This window comes from Amblyraja radiata, chromosome 40, assembly GCF_010909765.2.
Source record: "Amblyraja radiata isolate CabotCenter1 chromosome 40, sAmbRad1.1.pri, whole genome shotgun sequence".
Taxonomy (NCBI): domain Eukaryota; kingdom Metazoa; phylum Chordata; class Chondrichthyes; order Rajiformes; family Rajidae; genus Amblyraja; species Amblyraja radiata.
The window spans coordinates 2,993,385-3,009,711 of NC_045995.1; the positions used below are offsets into that span (position 1 = coordinate 2,993,385).

General features: G+C 48.2%; 1 long non-coding RNA gene across 1 annotated transcript; it reads left to right on the forward strand.

Moving 5' to 3' along the window:
* The first annotated feature begins 655 nt into the window (after window positions 1-655).
* LOC116967602 lies at window positions 656-16,010 on the forward strand. Its single transcript, XR_004410265.1, has 3 exons — window positions 656-666; window positions 4,508-4,511; window positions 15,956-16,010. It is a non-coding gene; the product is annotated as an uncharacterized LOC116967602 (long non-coding RNA).
* The last annotated feature ends 317 nt before the right edge of the window (window positions 16,011-16,327 follow it).

Consider the following 16,327-nt stretch of genomic DNA (forward strand, 5'->3'; position numbering starts at 1 on the left):
GGTTTCGCCACTGGCAATGTTCATCCGGCCTAAGTGTTCAGCGAAACGATCGCCCAGTCTGCGTTTGATTTCAGCCAAGTGGTATGAATCACTAACTTCAAGTAGCCCCGGTATTCCCTCTCTCTCTCTCTCTACCCATCCCTCACCAAAGTCGCACCAGCTTCTCGTTTTCACCCAACAAACAATGGCCAGTTTCCTTTCTCATCGTTACTTTTTTGCATATCTTGCATTAATTGTTCTTTATCTCTCAACATCATCCTCTATATCTCTCGTTTTCTCCCTATCCCTAAGTACTCTGAAGAAAGGTCTCGACCTGAAAGGTCACCCATTCCTTCTCTCCAGACATGCTGCTTGTCCCATTGAGTTACTCCAGCGTTTTCTGTCTATCTTTGGTGTAAACCAGCATCTGCAGTTATTTGATACATTTAGGGGTTTGTACAGTACGCGTGAGCGAATGGTCTTCAGATCCGTGTTATGCAATCCTCCTAATAGTGAAGGAACAAGAAATAAGATAGAGGTACAATCTGGAGAGTCGGACACAAGGAACTTCAGATGCTTGTTTCAAACAAATGGTAGAGTTACTGGACAGGACCGAGAACATCTCTGAATAACAGGGAGATACGATGTTACATGTTGGGACCCTTCCTCGGACTCGCAACAAAGGACGTCATCTATGTAACATCCCAGAGAAAAGCTGCGATGTCACATTTTCAGAACGCTATCAGGTAAGGATGGTGCAGCGGTAGAAATGCTGCCTTACAGCGCTGGCAGCCCCGGTTCCATCTCGTCTACGGATGTGTCTCTATGCAGTTTGTACGTTCTCCGCGTGACCGCGTAGGTTTTCTCCGAGATAATCGGTTTCCTCCCATACTCCAAAGACATACAGATTTGCAGGTTCATTGGCTCGGTATAAAAGTAAACTGCCAATAGTGTGTGTAGGGCCTCGCTGGTCGGTACGGCTGTGTGGGCCGAAGGGCCTGTTTCCGTGCTGTATCTCTGTAAACGAAAGTAAACTATTATTGAGAATAACTGCACAATTTGGTCAAGGTGAAGTAATTCTGTGCGCGATATGGTTCAACCGCGAACCGGCGGTCTCCTCCCGCACGACAGCAGCTTCGTAGAATTATTACATTTCTTGATTAGTACGGGTGTCAGAGGTAATGGGGAGAATGAGCTGAGTGATAGATCAGATTGAAAGCGGAGTAGACTTCATGGGCAGAGTGGCTTAATTCTGCACCTGTCACATCAATATATGATCTGATGGCATGTATTCAAATCCGTGGACTATATATGTTACAATTTTGGACAAATGCAAGGAATTTAGATACATTACGCATACCCGTTTCCTCCACTGAGAACGAGCTTCCGCGGCTCAGATGATCATAGCGTCAAACACTTCATTCTTGGTTCTGCCATGAATCACATTTTAATCGTTGAGATCTAAACAATAAGGAAATGATAGAAATATCAATGCGTCCGCTACAAAAGTTAGAAATAGATAGGGTGAAAATATTAGTTGTTTATCGGCTGAAATATTTGTGCTGGAACGGCCGTGCCTATCAAGAATGGGATTAATTTCAGATTTTCAAGATCACCGTTTCAAAGCAACTAAAGGCCCATCAGAACAATGATCTGAAAAATATGAACTATGCAGTCCATGTGGTCCAACTGACCTGTCCACATGCACACATTTCAGCTTCCCAAGCTCATTCTCCTTAGTAATGGCGATTGCACTCACCTGAGCCCGCTGACACTCCTAAATTCCTGGCATATTATGAGTGACACAACAAAAAACGTATGTAGTTGTTCCGCCATTTCTGTGATCACCAAGACCGCAAGAAATTGCAGCGGATCGTGGACGTAGCCCATACAATCACACAAGCCAACTTCCCTTCTATTGACTCCATTTATACCTCACGTGCCTCGGCAAGGCCAACAGCAAAATCAAGGACGAGTCGCACCCTGGCCAGTGCTTTTTCTCACTTCTCCCATCAGGCAAAATGTATAGAGATGTGTGAAAACGCACAGCAGCGGATTCAGGGACAGTTTCTTCCTAGCTGTTATCAGGCAACTGGATCATTTTACCACAATCCGAGAGCGGTGCTGAACTATTATCTACCTCTTTGGTGACCCTCAGAATATCCATGATCTGATCTTGCTGGCTTTACCTTGCACTAATTGGTGTTCCTTTATCATGTACCTATAAACTGTAAATGCATCGATTGTTATCATGTGTTGTCTTTCCGGTGACTGGTAAACAGGCAACAAAAATATACACATCAGAAAAGCACTGGAACGATTCTGAACACAAGGATTATCTCATATACACAAACTCCTGTTCAAAAAACAGACACTCCAAGAGGAAACAAGAGCGAACATGGGGAGAAGAAAAACATTGAGCAGCAAGACATACCTCCCAATTTTGTATTCCTTCATTGTACCTTGTACACGTGACAATAAACTAAACTAAACTAAACTAAACTAAACTGATCAGCTTCATTTTCCAGTGGTCCGAAGCCCACTTGTTCCTCTGTTTTACCCTTAATGTAGATGACAATTCTTCTGCTGAAAGGTCCCGGCCCGAAACGTCACCCATTCCTTGTCTCCAGAGATACTGCCTGTATCGCTGATTTACTCCAGCATTTTCTTCAGGACGCTTTTTACTTTGCTGACTAGCGTACATTCATATTTCTACCTTTCTCGCCTTATTACATTTTAGTTCTCCTCCGTTTAGTTTTAGACAATAGACAATAGACAATAGACAATAGGTGCAGGAGTAGACCATTCGGCCCTTCCAGCCAGCGCCTCCATGCAATATGATCATGGCTGATCATCCCCAATCAGTATCCCGTTCTTGCCTTCTCCCCATATCCCCTGGCTACGCTATGTTTTAAGAGCCCTGTCTAGCTCTCTCTTGAACGCATCCAGAGAACCTGCCTGCGCCGCCCTCTGAGGCAGAGAATTCCACAGACTCACCACTGTCTCTGAGAAAAAGTTTTTCCTCGTCTCCGTTCTAAATGGCTTACCCCGTCTTCTTAAACTGTGGCCCCTGTTTCTAGTCTTCCTCAACATCGGGGACGTGCTTCCTACCTCTATCGTGTCCAAGCCGTTAACAATCTTGTATGTTTCAATGAGATATCCTCTCATCCTTCTAAACTCCAATGTGTACAAGCCCAGCTGCTCCATTCTCTCAGCATATGAAAGTCCCACCGTCCCGGGAATTAACCTTCTAAACCTACACTACACTCCCTCAATAGCAAAAATGTCCTTCCTCAAATTAGAAGACCAAAACTGCACACAATACTCCAGGTGTGGTCTCACTAGGGCTCTGTACAACTGCAGAAGGACTACTTTGCTCCAATATTCGATTCCTCTTGTTATAAAGGTCAACATGTCATTCGTTTTCTTCACTGCCTGATGTACCTGCATGCTTACTTTCATAGACTGATGTACAAGGACCCCCAGATCCCGTTGTACTTCCCCTTTTCCCAACTTGCCGCAATTTAGATAGTGATCAGCCTTCCTGGTTTTGCTACCAAAGTGGATAACCTCACATTTATCTGCATTAAACTTCAACTGGCATGCCGCATTAAACTCCATCAGCCCACTCCCCCAACTTGTCCAATTCATCCTGCATTCTCATAGCATCCTCATCACAGTTCACACTGCCACCCAGCTTTGTGTCATCTGTCATCCGTGTGTCATCAAAAGCTTCACAATGTAGACGAAGGAATTAAATGTAACATTGCCAAATTTGCGGATGACACTAAGCTGGGCGGCAGTGTGATCTGCGAGGAGGATGCTATGAGGCTGCAGGGTGACCTGGATCGGTTGAGTGGGTGGGCAGTTGCATGGCAGATGCAGTATAATGTGGATACATGTGAGAATAACCACTTTGGTGGCAAGAAGACGTCAGATAATTATCTGAATGTCTCAAATTAGGAAAAAAGGGCGGTGCAACGAGACCTGGGTGTGCTTTTACATCAGTCACTGAAAGTAAGCATGCTGGTACTGATGGCAGTGAGGAAGGCTAATGGCATTTTGGCCTTCATAGCGAGAAGATTTGGCTATTGGAGCAAGGAGGTCGTACTGCAGTTGTCCAGGGCCCCACTGAGACCACACCTGGAGTATTGTGTGCAGTTTTGTTCTCCTAATTTAAGGAAGGACTTTCCTGATAATGGGGGAGTACACCGGGTTAATTCCCGGGATAGCGGGACTGGCATTTGATAAAGTATTTCATCGACTTGGCTTATATTCACTGAAATTTAGAAGGATGAGAGGATATCTCAAATTTCAATGTACCTTAATTGGTACATGTGACAAAAACTGCCCTTGGCCTTGACACCTTGATCTTATAGAAACATATAAAGTTCTTAAGGGTTTGGACAGATTGGCTGTAGGGAAAATGTTCCCGATGTTGGGGGAGTCCGGAACCAGGATTCTCAGTTTAAGAATAAGGGGTAGGTGTAACGGGTATAGCTAGGACCCAATAGCAGCACAGAATCAGGCAGGTATAGTGGGTAACGAACTTTATTACGATACTGTAACACAGAGTAGTAACACAGGAATGGGTACACCGTACTCACACAGAGGCTCAGGATTGAGCGAGGGTTCCGAAGAGGGGCAGGCAGGAGACGTAGTCGGGGTAGCGGAAGGTCCGGTAACCAGGAGATCCAACACACGATGCAAACAAACCAGCGAGGGACAGCGAGAGTCTTGCATGAATGTTGAGAACAATCTGGCACTGTGTGACCGGTGAGGAGAGTCTATATACCGGGTTAATAGGTGATCAGATACAACTGAGTGCAACAGGTGAGGAGAGTTGGGCTGATGAGAGGGGAGTGGCAGGCAGGCAGGTGAGGAAAAGGAGGGACCGGTGGAAAAGTACTGGGAGGTGAAGTGGATGAGAATGAGGAGAGGGCAGACTCTGACAGAACACCCCCCCCCCCCCTCAAGGGACGGCTCCTGACGTCCCAAAACAAAAAAAGAAAAAACAATAAATAAAATAAACCCAATCCCACGCAGAGTCGGGTGGGAGGAGGGGGACCGGAGGAGGGCTAATATTCGTCCGATACATCCATGTCCGCATCCTCCTGCATAGCATCAGAGGAAAGCTCCGTCTCGTCGTCACTAAGCGCCTCAGACGGAACAGGGGACAGAGTCCCAGGGGCGGCGACCCCTCTAGGAGTGGCGGACTTGGACGGCCGGTCGGGATGATGCCGGTGAAACTCCCCGATGAGGGAGGCGTCCAGGATGTGTCGAGCAGGAACCCAGGACCTCTCCTCTGGACCGTAACCCTCCCAATCGACCAGGTATTGGAGACCCCTCCCGCGATGGCGGGAGCGCAGGAGGTGGTGCACCGTAAAGGCGGGGCCTCCGTCGATGAGACGAGGAGGTGGAGGAGGAGGGACTGCGGGGACCAGGGAGCTCTCTCGGACTGGTTTTACTCGGGACACGTGGAACGTAGGATGGATCCGCATGGAACGAGGCAACTTGAGCCTCACAACCGCTGGGTTGATGACCTTCTGGATCTCAAAGGGACCGATGAACTTGGGTGCCAACTTCTTGGATTCCACCCTCAAGGGAAGGCCCCGGGTCGACAGCCACACCTTCTGGCCCGCGAGGTAGGTGGGGGCCTGGGTGCGGTGACGGTTGGCAGCCGTGGCGTAACGGTCCACGGAGCGGAGAAGAGCCGCCCTGGCTTGGGTCCACGTCCTGCGGCAGCGACGAATGAAGGCCTGGACGGACGGGAAGGAAACCTCCTTCTCCAGCGCCGGGAACAGTGGAGGCTGGAACCCGTAGGCACACCGGAAAGGGGAGAGCCCAGTGGCCGAGCTTGTCAGGGTGTTGTGGGCGTACTCCACCCACAACAACTGCTGGGACCAGGAGGAGGGATGCTTGGACACCATACACCGCAGCGCCGTCTCCATCTCCTGATTCTTCCTTTCAGTTTGGCCGTTGGACTGGGGATGAAATCCGGGCGTCAGACTCACGGTGGCCCCTACAAGCGTGCAGAACTCCCTCCAGAACACAGACGCAAACTGGGGTCCCCGGTCGGAGACCACATCGACGGCGAGACCATGGAGCCTGAAGACGTGGAGTAACATGCGCTCGGCAGTCTCCTTGGCTGACGGAAGCGTGGGCAGGGGCACGAAGTGAGCCATCTTGCTAAATCTATCGACCACGGTCAGGATGGTGATGTGACCACTGGATGGGGGCAGGCCGGTAACGAAGTCCAGGGAGATGTGGGACCATGGTCGATGGGGTACAGGCAGTGGAACAGATGACCCGCAGGAGCTTGGTGTGAGACCTTGTGCTGGTTGCAAACGGGACAGGCGTTGACAAACTCCCGAGTGTCCCCCTCCAGCGATGCCCACCAGAACCTCCGTAGCACCATCTCCTTGGTCCGCTGAATGCCGAGATGACAGGTGAGTCGAGAGCTGAGGGCCCACTGAAGGACGTCGGACCGCAGGGCATAAACCACAAACAGGCGATCAGGAGGGCATGCGCTGGGTCCCGGCTGGTTCGCCAAGGCCGCCTTGACCCTCTCCTCCACTTCCCCGGTGAGGGAGGCAAACCTGTGCGAGTACGGGAGGATGGTGTTGGGGCCAGAGGCAGGCTCCTCCTTCGCCAAGAACTGTCGAGAGAGGGCATCGGGCTTCACGTTGCGGGACCCAGGTCGGTAGGAGAGGGAGAAGTTGAAGCGGGTGAGGAAGAGAGACCAGCGGGCCTGACGAGAGTTGAGCCTCTTGGCTGACTGGAGGTATTCAAGGTTCTTGTGGTCAGTTCAAACCAAGAAAGGCTGCTCGGTTTCCTCCAGCCAGTGACGCCATTCCTCCAACGCCAACTTAACCGCCAACAGTTCTCGGTTGCCAATGTCATAATTACTCTCAGCAGGGGTCAGACGTCGGGAGAAGAAGGCGCATGGATGGAGCTTCTGGTCCCCGGCAGCCCGCTGGGACAGAACAGCTCCCACCCCCACGTCGGAGGCGTCCACCTCCACCACGAACTGTCTCTCTGAATCCGGAACTTGTAGGATGGGGGCCGATGTAAATCGTGTCTTGAGTGTTTGAAAAGCTTCGTCGGCCGCGGCAGACCTCCGGAACGGAAACTTGGAGGAGGTGAGTGCCGAGAGGGGTGCAGCCACAGTACTGTAGCCACGGATGAACCGTCGATAAAAATTGGCGAACAACAGGAACCTTTTGAGCTGCTTGCGCGAGTCAGGAACAGGCCAGGTGGTGACAGCAGAGACCTTGGCGGGGACCATCTTGATGTTCCCTTGGCCAACGATGTATCCTAGGAAGGAGACTGACGGGGAGTGAAACTCGCACCTCAGCTTTAACGAAGAGCGAGTTCTCCAGGAGCCGATGTAGAACTGCCTGGACGTGGTGTACGTGTTCCTCCTTGGTCCGTGAAAAGATGAAGATGTCATCAATATAGACGACAACGTACTTGTTCAACATGTCTCTGAGAACGTCATTGACCAAAGCCTGGAAGACGGCCAAAGGGCATCACCAGGTATTCATAATGTCCCGTGGGAGTGTTGAAGGCGGTCTTCCACTCATCTCCCTCTTTAATGCGGACCAAGTAGTAGGCGTTGCGTAGCTCCAATTTCGAAAAGATAGTGGCCCCCTCCAGGAGCTCGAAAGCAGAGGAGATGAGTGGGAGAGGGTAGCGATTCTTCACCGTGATGCCGTTGAGCCCCCGGTAATCAATGCAGGGACGCAGAGATTTGTCCTTCTTCTCCACGAAGAAGAACCCAGCCCCAGCAGGAGGCGAGGACGGACGGATGAGACCAGCAGCCAAGGAGTCGTTTATGTATTTCTACATGGCGCCTCTCTCAGGGGCGGACAGGGAGTAAAGGCGACCCCTAGGAGGAGCGGAACCAGGCAGGAGGTCTATGGCGCAGTCACAGGGCTGATGAGGAGGAAGGGAGGTGGCCCTAGACTTGATAAAAACCTCCCCAAAGTCATGGTACTCGGCTGGGACCCCCGTCAGATCTGGAGCAGAACTGGAGCAGGTGGCCGGTTGAGGAGCTGAGGCTTGCTTCAGGCACACTTGGTGGCAGGAAGGGCTCCAACCCAGGATGACCCCCGTCCTCCAGTCGATGTTGGGGTTGTGTCGCCGAATCCAGGGGTAACGCAGGATGAGGTGAAGACGGGGAGACTGCAGGATGTGGAACTGGATGGTCTCATGGTGATTACCAGACAGGAGCATGCGCACTCGGACCGTCTGGTGAGAAACAGTCCCCAGGAGATGGCCGTCGAGGGCGTTGGCGGGAACAGGTTCAGGCAGGGGAACACAACTGATGCCAAGCTGGCGGGCTAGTTCGTTGTCCATAAGATTAATGTCACAACCAGAGTCTATGAAGGTGGCGAGGGTGTGAGAACCATCAGACAACAGCAGACGGGCATGACAAAGAGGGCGTCGGGCAGAGGAAAGTTCAGAGGTTCGACTCACCAGTAATTCCTCCGCTACTGGTGAGTCTGGCCTTTTACTGGACAATTGGAGATGTAATGACCCGCCAGGCCACAGTAGAGACAGAGGTTCCCCCGACGCCGACGTTCCCGTTCCTCGGGGGTGAGACTGGTGTGACCCACCTGCATGGGTTCGGGTTGCCTCGACGGTTGCCCCGACGAGGGTAGTCCAGTCTCCGGAGGAAAACGAGCTTGGGTGGATAGCTGACGGTCCGCCTGTCCCTGTCGCCTCTCCCAACGTCTCGCCAGGATGCGTCGGTCCAGACGGGTCGTTAGCTCGATAAGCCCATCCAGAGAAGAAGGAAGGTCGTGGGACACAAACTCATCCTTGATATAGCCATTCAAGCCCAGCAAGAAAGCGTCACACTGGGCCGGGGCGTTCCAATCACTCTGACGGGCCCTGGTGCGAAAGTCGATGGCGAAGTCAACGACGCTCTGGTTCCCCTGGCTCAACCCCAGCAGACCTCCCGCAGTGTCCGGACCCATCGAAACCTCACCGAACACCTTGCGAAGCTCCGCGGCGAAGGCCTGGAACGAGGAGCAAGCTGGCGTGCGTCGCTCCCATTCAGCCGTTCCCCACAGCCGAGCTCTGCCAGTCAGGTGATTCATGGTAAACGCCACTCTGGCCGCTTCCTGGGCGAAGGTGTAGGGCTGTAGGGCGAAGAGAACGGAACAGTTCGTGATGAATGGGTTGCAGCCCTCCGGGTCTCCAGCGTAGCGCTCCGGGGTTCCCACCCGGGTCTCGGGTGATGGTCCTGGCGGACCGGGAGCTGGTGCTGTCGGAGCCGGAGGCGAAGCATTGGGTGTAGCCTGGGCGAGGGTGGTCGTCAGCTGTTGGACCTGGGTGGCTAGTGCAACCAATGCTTGCTCCTGGTTTGACACAGCCTGTCGAACCTCGGAGTTGGAGGCAGTGAGCATAGCTTCGTGCTGCAGGAGCGTGTGCTCAATCCTCTCGAAGCGGTTTGACGGAGACGTTGTGTGCGCTGAGTCCATTGTTGGCCAGATTGTACTGTAAAGGGTATAGCTAGGACCCAATAGCAGCACATAATCAGGCAGGTATAGTGGGTAACGAACTTTATTACGATACTGTAACACAGAGTAGTAACACAGGAATGGGTACACTGTACTCACACAGAGGCTCAGGATTGAGCGAGGGTTCCGAAGAGGGGCAGGCAGGAGACGTAGTCGGGGTAGCGGTCGGTCCGGTAACGAGGAGATCCAACACACGATGCAAACAAACCAGCGAAGGAGAGTCGAAGCCAGGCAGGAAGTCGGGAAATCGCTGGAGAGTCTTGCATGAATGCTGAGAACAATCTGGCATTGTGTGACCGGTGAGGAGAGTCTAAATACCGGGTTAATAGGTGATCAGAGACAACTGAGTGCAACAGGTGAGGAGAGTTGGGCTGATGAGAAGGGGGTGGCAGGCAGGCAGGTGAGGAGAAGGAGGGACCGGTGGAAAAGTACTGGGAGGTGAAGTGGATGAGAATCAGGAGAGGGCAGACTGTGACAGTAGGCCATTTAACACTTAGATGAGGAAAAACGTATGGTATTGAATTGAATTGAATTGAATTGAATACCTTTATTGTCATTCAGACCTTACGGTCTGAACGAAATTTCGTGCCTGCAGTCATACATACAATCATACAATAATAAACAACAATAAACACAAATTAACATCCACCACAGTGTATCCTCCAAGCACCTCCTCACTGTGGTGGAGGCAAGAATCTCAGGGCTGCAGTCTCTTCCCTCCTCTTCTCCCTCTGCGCTGAGGCGATTCCCCACCTGGCGATGGCACAAACAGTCCCGCGGCTCATCGAACCCCGCAAACTCAGACAGTTGTGATTCTGTGGATTTAGTAGATCCAGTGGAGGCCAATTCCCTGGATGTATTCAACAAAGAATTAGATCGACGTCTCGTGGCGAACGGGATGACGGGACATGGGGGAGAAGGAAGAAACGGGGTACTGGTTTTGGATCATCAACATGAACATATTGAATGGCGGTGTTGGCTCGAAGATCCGAATGGCCTTCTCCTGCACCTATTCTCTATGTTTCTAATCCTTGACATTTTCGCCATCTTTTACCATATTATACGCCTTCCCTTTTGCTTTTATTCTGTCGCGCGTTCAATCCTGACTCCGGGTGCTGTCAGATGGGCGTTTGCACGTTCTCGCCTTGACCGCGTGGGGTTTCTCCGAGACATTCGTTTTCCGTCCGCAGTCCAAAGACGTACAGATTTGTCGGTTAATTGAATTGGTGTCAACCATGGCGACACTTTATCCTGTCTCCGTAAACTACTGCTATGCACTTGTATTGTATATTAGATGCGTATCTAATATGATTCTGAGTGCTTATGTATGTTGATACTTGTACCCTATTGTATACAAAACGAATTTATCTCTACCTCGGATCATGTGACTAAGTGCCATACCATACCATGGAAAGAGAAGTACAATTATAGAGTCAGTGAGTCATAGAAAGATACAGTGCGGAAACAGGCCCTTTCGGCCCAACTTGCCTACACTGGCTAACATCACCCAGCTACACTTGTCTCACCTGCCTGCGGTTGGTCGATATCCCTGCAAACCTGTCCCATCCAGGGACGACAGATGGCGCAATGGGCTAAGTGTTCGGCTGGCAACCGGAAGGTAGCTGGTTCGAATCCCGCTTGGAGTGCATACTGTCGTTGTGTCCTTGGGCAGGACAATTCACCCGCCTTTGCCTGTGTGTGTCCTTGGGCAAGACACTTCACCCACCTTTGCCTGTGTGTGTGGATGTAATTATGTGAAGTACTTCGGGGTCAATGCAAGTTGACTAAAAATGTGCTATATAAATAAAAAAATTTAAACAGTCTAACTGTTTCTTAAACGATGGCATTGTTCCTGCCTTAACTACCTCCTATGACAGCTTGTTCCATACACCCACCAAAATATTCGTAGAAAAAAGTACCCTCAGATTGCGATTAATTGTTTCCCATTCACCATAAACCTATGTCCTCTGGTCCTCGTTTCCCCTCCTCTGGAGAAGAGACTCTCTGCTTTTACCCAATCTGTTCCTCTCATGATTTTATATAGCTCTATAAGGCCACCCCTCATCCTCCTGCGCTACAAGGGATAGAGTCCCAGCCTTCTCAACCTCTTCCTAAAGCACAGACACCCTATTGCTGGCAACATGCTCGTAAATATTCCCTGTGTCCTTTCCAACAATGCATCATATTTCTTATAACATGATGTCTAGAACTGAACACAGTGCTAAAATGCGGCCTGACCAACGTCTTATACAAATGTAACATAACCTCCCAACTCAATACTCGGACCGATCAAGGCGACTGTACCAAAAGCATTTTTCGCCACCTTCAAGTATACATTTCTTCAAGTGACTGAAGAGAAGATGCCGAGAGGTTATTTCTTCTGGATGGAATTCTAGACGTGGACAAATAATCTTCCGATATGTACTTGAGAACTTTGGGTTTGAATGAACAAAAATGTACTTGCATAGACTTTACGACATTGGATTGTTGTTTAGTTAAAGCCACGAATAATTAATATGACACCAATACAAAGTTGGATACTGATGTAATCATCAGGATTTGGAGCTGGATATTTTGAGGTAGGCCTGTTGATTCATTTATTACCAATCATTTGAATAATTGTTGATAGCGGACACGCCACGGCGTTCACGAGCTGCTCCCTGAACTTGGACTGAGTCGCCGCGTATATAAATGTGCTTGTGCAACAATTTAAGTTGAGGAGCATAATCCCGACTACACCCAATGTGTACAGAGAATCGCTTTGCACGGATGGGACTGCACCGGAACAGAAATAATACAAAAAATGTACAACGTTCGTCAACCACAAGACTATGAAGCTGCCAGATATGGAGAACAGCAGAACAATAGATCTTCTCCTGCTCTCCATTTCAGGATCAGTACAATCCTCCCCCTTGTTGTGCCGCTTCAACGCCTTACGAACTTGACTAGCGACTAAAATATGTCTAACAATCAGATCATTGAGCAACAAGATGACAACAAACGGAATAAATGGCGTTAGCACTGTGGCAAACCAGTTGAGTCCCACCCACCCAGGATCAGTGAAGTAGCTCGGTTTTCTTACACAAAACCACGGCACGCCGTCAACCATCTCCCGCGATTCCATTGAAAAGTAGAACGGCACGTTCTTGAAGCAGATCAGACTGGCGGTGATGGACAACACCGTCGCTGCTGTGTTGTTGGTGCAAAATCTTGTGCTAAGCCTCCGAAAACAAATGGCCACAAAGCGATCGAAGTTGAAAGTGACGGTGAAGCAGACGGAGCAGTCGGTGGCAGCGCGGACCAAGACATAGATAGTGCTGCACACAGGGGTAATGTTAAGAACACTCCAGGGGAAATAATAGAACGCGATTTTCCTCAGAAGTACTTGGGTGATAATGTTCAGTAGATCCGCCGCTACCATGGCCACCAGATAAAGGGTGGTGCAGGTGGAGAAACCGCACTTTCCCCGCGACAGGATCACAATTGCCACGAAATTCACTGTGGAAAGAGAAAGGAAAAGGAGGCGGGAGCTTAATAAATAACCATTCTACTTATTGAACGCACACGGGAATACAGAAAGAATACCAACATATTCCTGAATTGACCAAATATGTGGAGCCTCACTCCTATCCTCCATTCATTAGGGTTCTGTCTAATCTCTACCGCGCGTGTCTCCAAGCCCACAATAACCCGGTCAGAACGTCATAGAGTCATAGAGTGATACAGCGTTAAAAGAGACCATTCGGCCCAACATTCCCACACCAGCTAACGTTTCGCTGCTGCACTAGTCCCACCTGACGGCGTTTGGTCCATATCTCGGCAAATCTGACCTATCGATATATGTGCCTTATGCCCCTTTTCCACTTAGGAAACCCGAACGGAAACACCGGGAGACTTTGCGCCCCACCCAAGGTTTCCGTGCGGTTCCCGGAGGTTGCACGTGGTTTCCGGAGGTTGCAAGTAGTGGAAGCAGGTAGGGAGACGAACAAAAACCTCCGGGAACCGCACGGAAACCTTGGGTGGGGCGGAAAGTGTCCAGAAGTTTACGTTCACGTTTCATAAGTGGGACAGGGGCATAACTGTTTCTTAAACGTTTGGATAGTCCCACCCTCAACCACCTCCAATAGCAGCTTGTCCCATCCACCCGCCACACTTTGTGTGAAAACCTCACCTTTCAGATTCCTATCTTATGCCCTACATCTTGTGCCTATCTCTTCGGGTCCTTGATTATTTTACTCCGGGGAAGAGACTGTGTGCATCTACCAATCTATTCTTCTCATGATTGTATACACCTGTATAAGATCACCTTTCATCCTCCAGTGCTCCAAGGAATAGAGTCCCAGCCTATTCAACCGCTCCCTATTGCTCAGACCCTCCAGTCCTGGAAACATCATCGCAAAGCAATCCTCGTAAACCCGGCATTTGGTTTAAATATCGATCTCCTCTTTAAACGCGTCTACTGCTCCAGCCGGGCAACTACCTGGAACAACTAATCACAGGGTTTTAATACTATAGGCGAGAATCTTCCCTTCACTTTTAAATATTCGACCGTTCACTTGCCCCCTTCGCTCTGGATAGTCAATTGATGTGACTGGTGGTGGTGGTGGTGGGGGGGGGGGGGGGGGTGTACATCTACCGCGTGTTCAAATAACATCTCCATCAGTCTTCCAAACTCAAAAGAATTTAGTTGTAATTTCATTATCCGTGAGTGATACGACATCCGTCTTCAGTACTAACCCCAATATTGAACAATCCTGCATTACACCATCTCTAGTCGACAAAACATATAAACAATGGGATAGACTGGGGATTAGGAAAGTAGGAGATATGTATGAATTGGGCAAATTGTTATCATTTCAACAATTCAAATCAAAATTTAAACTGAATGTTAATCAATATATTAAGTATATACAGATATGTGACTTCATGAAGAAATATATACATAGATTTCAAACTATATTTTTCGACCCTTTAGAAGAAGCAATGAATATTAAGGCTGATTCAAAAAAACTAATATCATACTTTTATAATAGTATATTAAATAGAGAATTACCCTCGACAGAGGCATTAAGAGAAGATTGGGAACATGAACTAATGATAAAGATCCTGAAAGATAGATGGGGAAAGTATCTGATGAACACACATAATTGTTCCATTAATGCAATACATAATTTAATCCAATTTAAATTATTACATAGACTATATTATTCAAAAACGAGGTTGAATAAATTCTACCCAAACGTCTCTCCCAGGTGCGATAAATGTTTGTTTCAAAATGCCAATATAACACATTCTTTGTAGGATGTACAACGTTGAATACATTTTGGAGCGATATATTTGATATATTTACAAAGCTCTTCAAGTCAAGAATAGAATCTAATTCGGAATGGATTATATTTGGAATAGTAGTATAACATCTAAGTAGAATAGAAGATATCAATTTAAACAAAGACCAAAAAGTATTCTTTAATTATGGGTTAATAATTGGAAAGAAATTGATACTTAAATTTTGGAAAAATACAGCTATTAAAATGTGGATTAGGAATATGACGGACATAGCACACCTTGAAGAAACGAGACTCCGCCTAATAGATAAATATGACCAATTCTTAAGGAGTTGGTCTCCTTTCATCGGCTTTTTGGAATCATGTGATGCAGCAGTATTACTGATTTCAGGTCAGGGCGTGGATAGATTTACGTCTCCGAACAAAGATTTGAAAATTTATTTTTTAAGGGCATTTTCTCCAATTTCTAATTTCTACTTTTTGTTTTCTTAGCGTTTTCTTCACGTTTTTCTATTTTCTACTATCTATTTTTCCTCTTTTTCTTCTATTTTTATTTTTTTTTACTTCCTTTTCAAAAACATAAAACTAGATGTTGTCCATAGAATGTATTGCGTTATGACATAGTTGGCACTAAAATTAGGTACCACTGTATTGTTTTGTACTGTATTAACTTCTAATAAAATAAACAAAAACAAAAAAAAAGAATTGGCATTACGGCGTCCATTCTTCGAGATCATTGCTTCCGTGCAGGAGGAAGCGTCAGTCAACCGTGTAAGAATCACTCCACATTGAACTTTTTCTTGAGCTAGTGAATTGAGAAAGGTTGATTCAAAATAAAATCCAGAGAAGCGACTATTAAAGAGTCAGAGATTCATAATGTTGTCCAACAAGGTAGCACGCCTTCTGCCCATCTAGCATATATTCACCATGTTGAACACAGACAAAAAATGCTGGAGTGACACAGCGGGACAGGCAGCATCTCAGGAAAGAAGGATTGCGTGACGATTCGTCGAGACTCTTCTTCAGACTGATTCGGGGATAGGGTGATATTGAGATAAGGAAATTGTAAGATGTATAAACGAGACAAGGGGGGTGGAGATCAAGGAAACTACACAATAGATCATTATTATGTAGGGGAAGTTAACAACAAAGGAAATATAGATAACGTGTAAACGAGGACAGTCAGGCTAGTCAGAGAACTGGGAACGAGTGAGGGATGGAGAGAGCGGCTACCTGAAGATAGGCAAGCCAAGACCATGTTACATTGTGCACTAGTCCCATTTGACACGCAGCCGACGATAACTTTGCGATTCGTATATTAAATATATTTGAGAAGTCGAAATGGTATCCATCAATATTTCCTGAAATTCATTCCGTATACGAATAAACCACCAAATGAAAAAGGAGCTGCTGAAGACTCTCTTAAACCTTTCACTTTAAGCCGACGTGTATTAACACAATCTGCCGTTGAAACTAAGACTGTGGCCGTCCAATAGGGCAGTACAGTATCGCAGCTGAAAGAGTTGCCGCCCC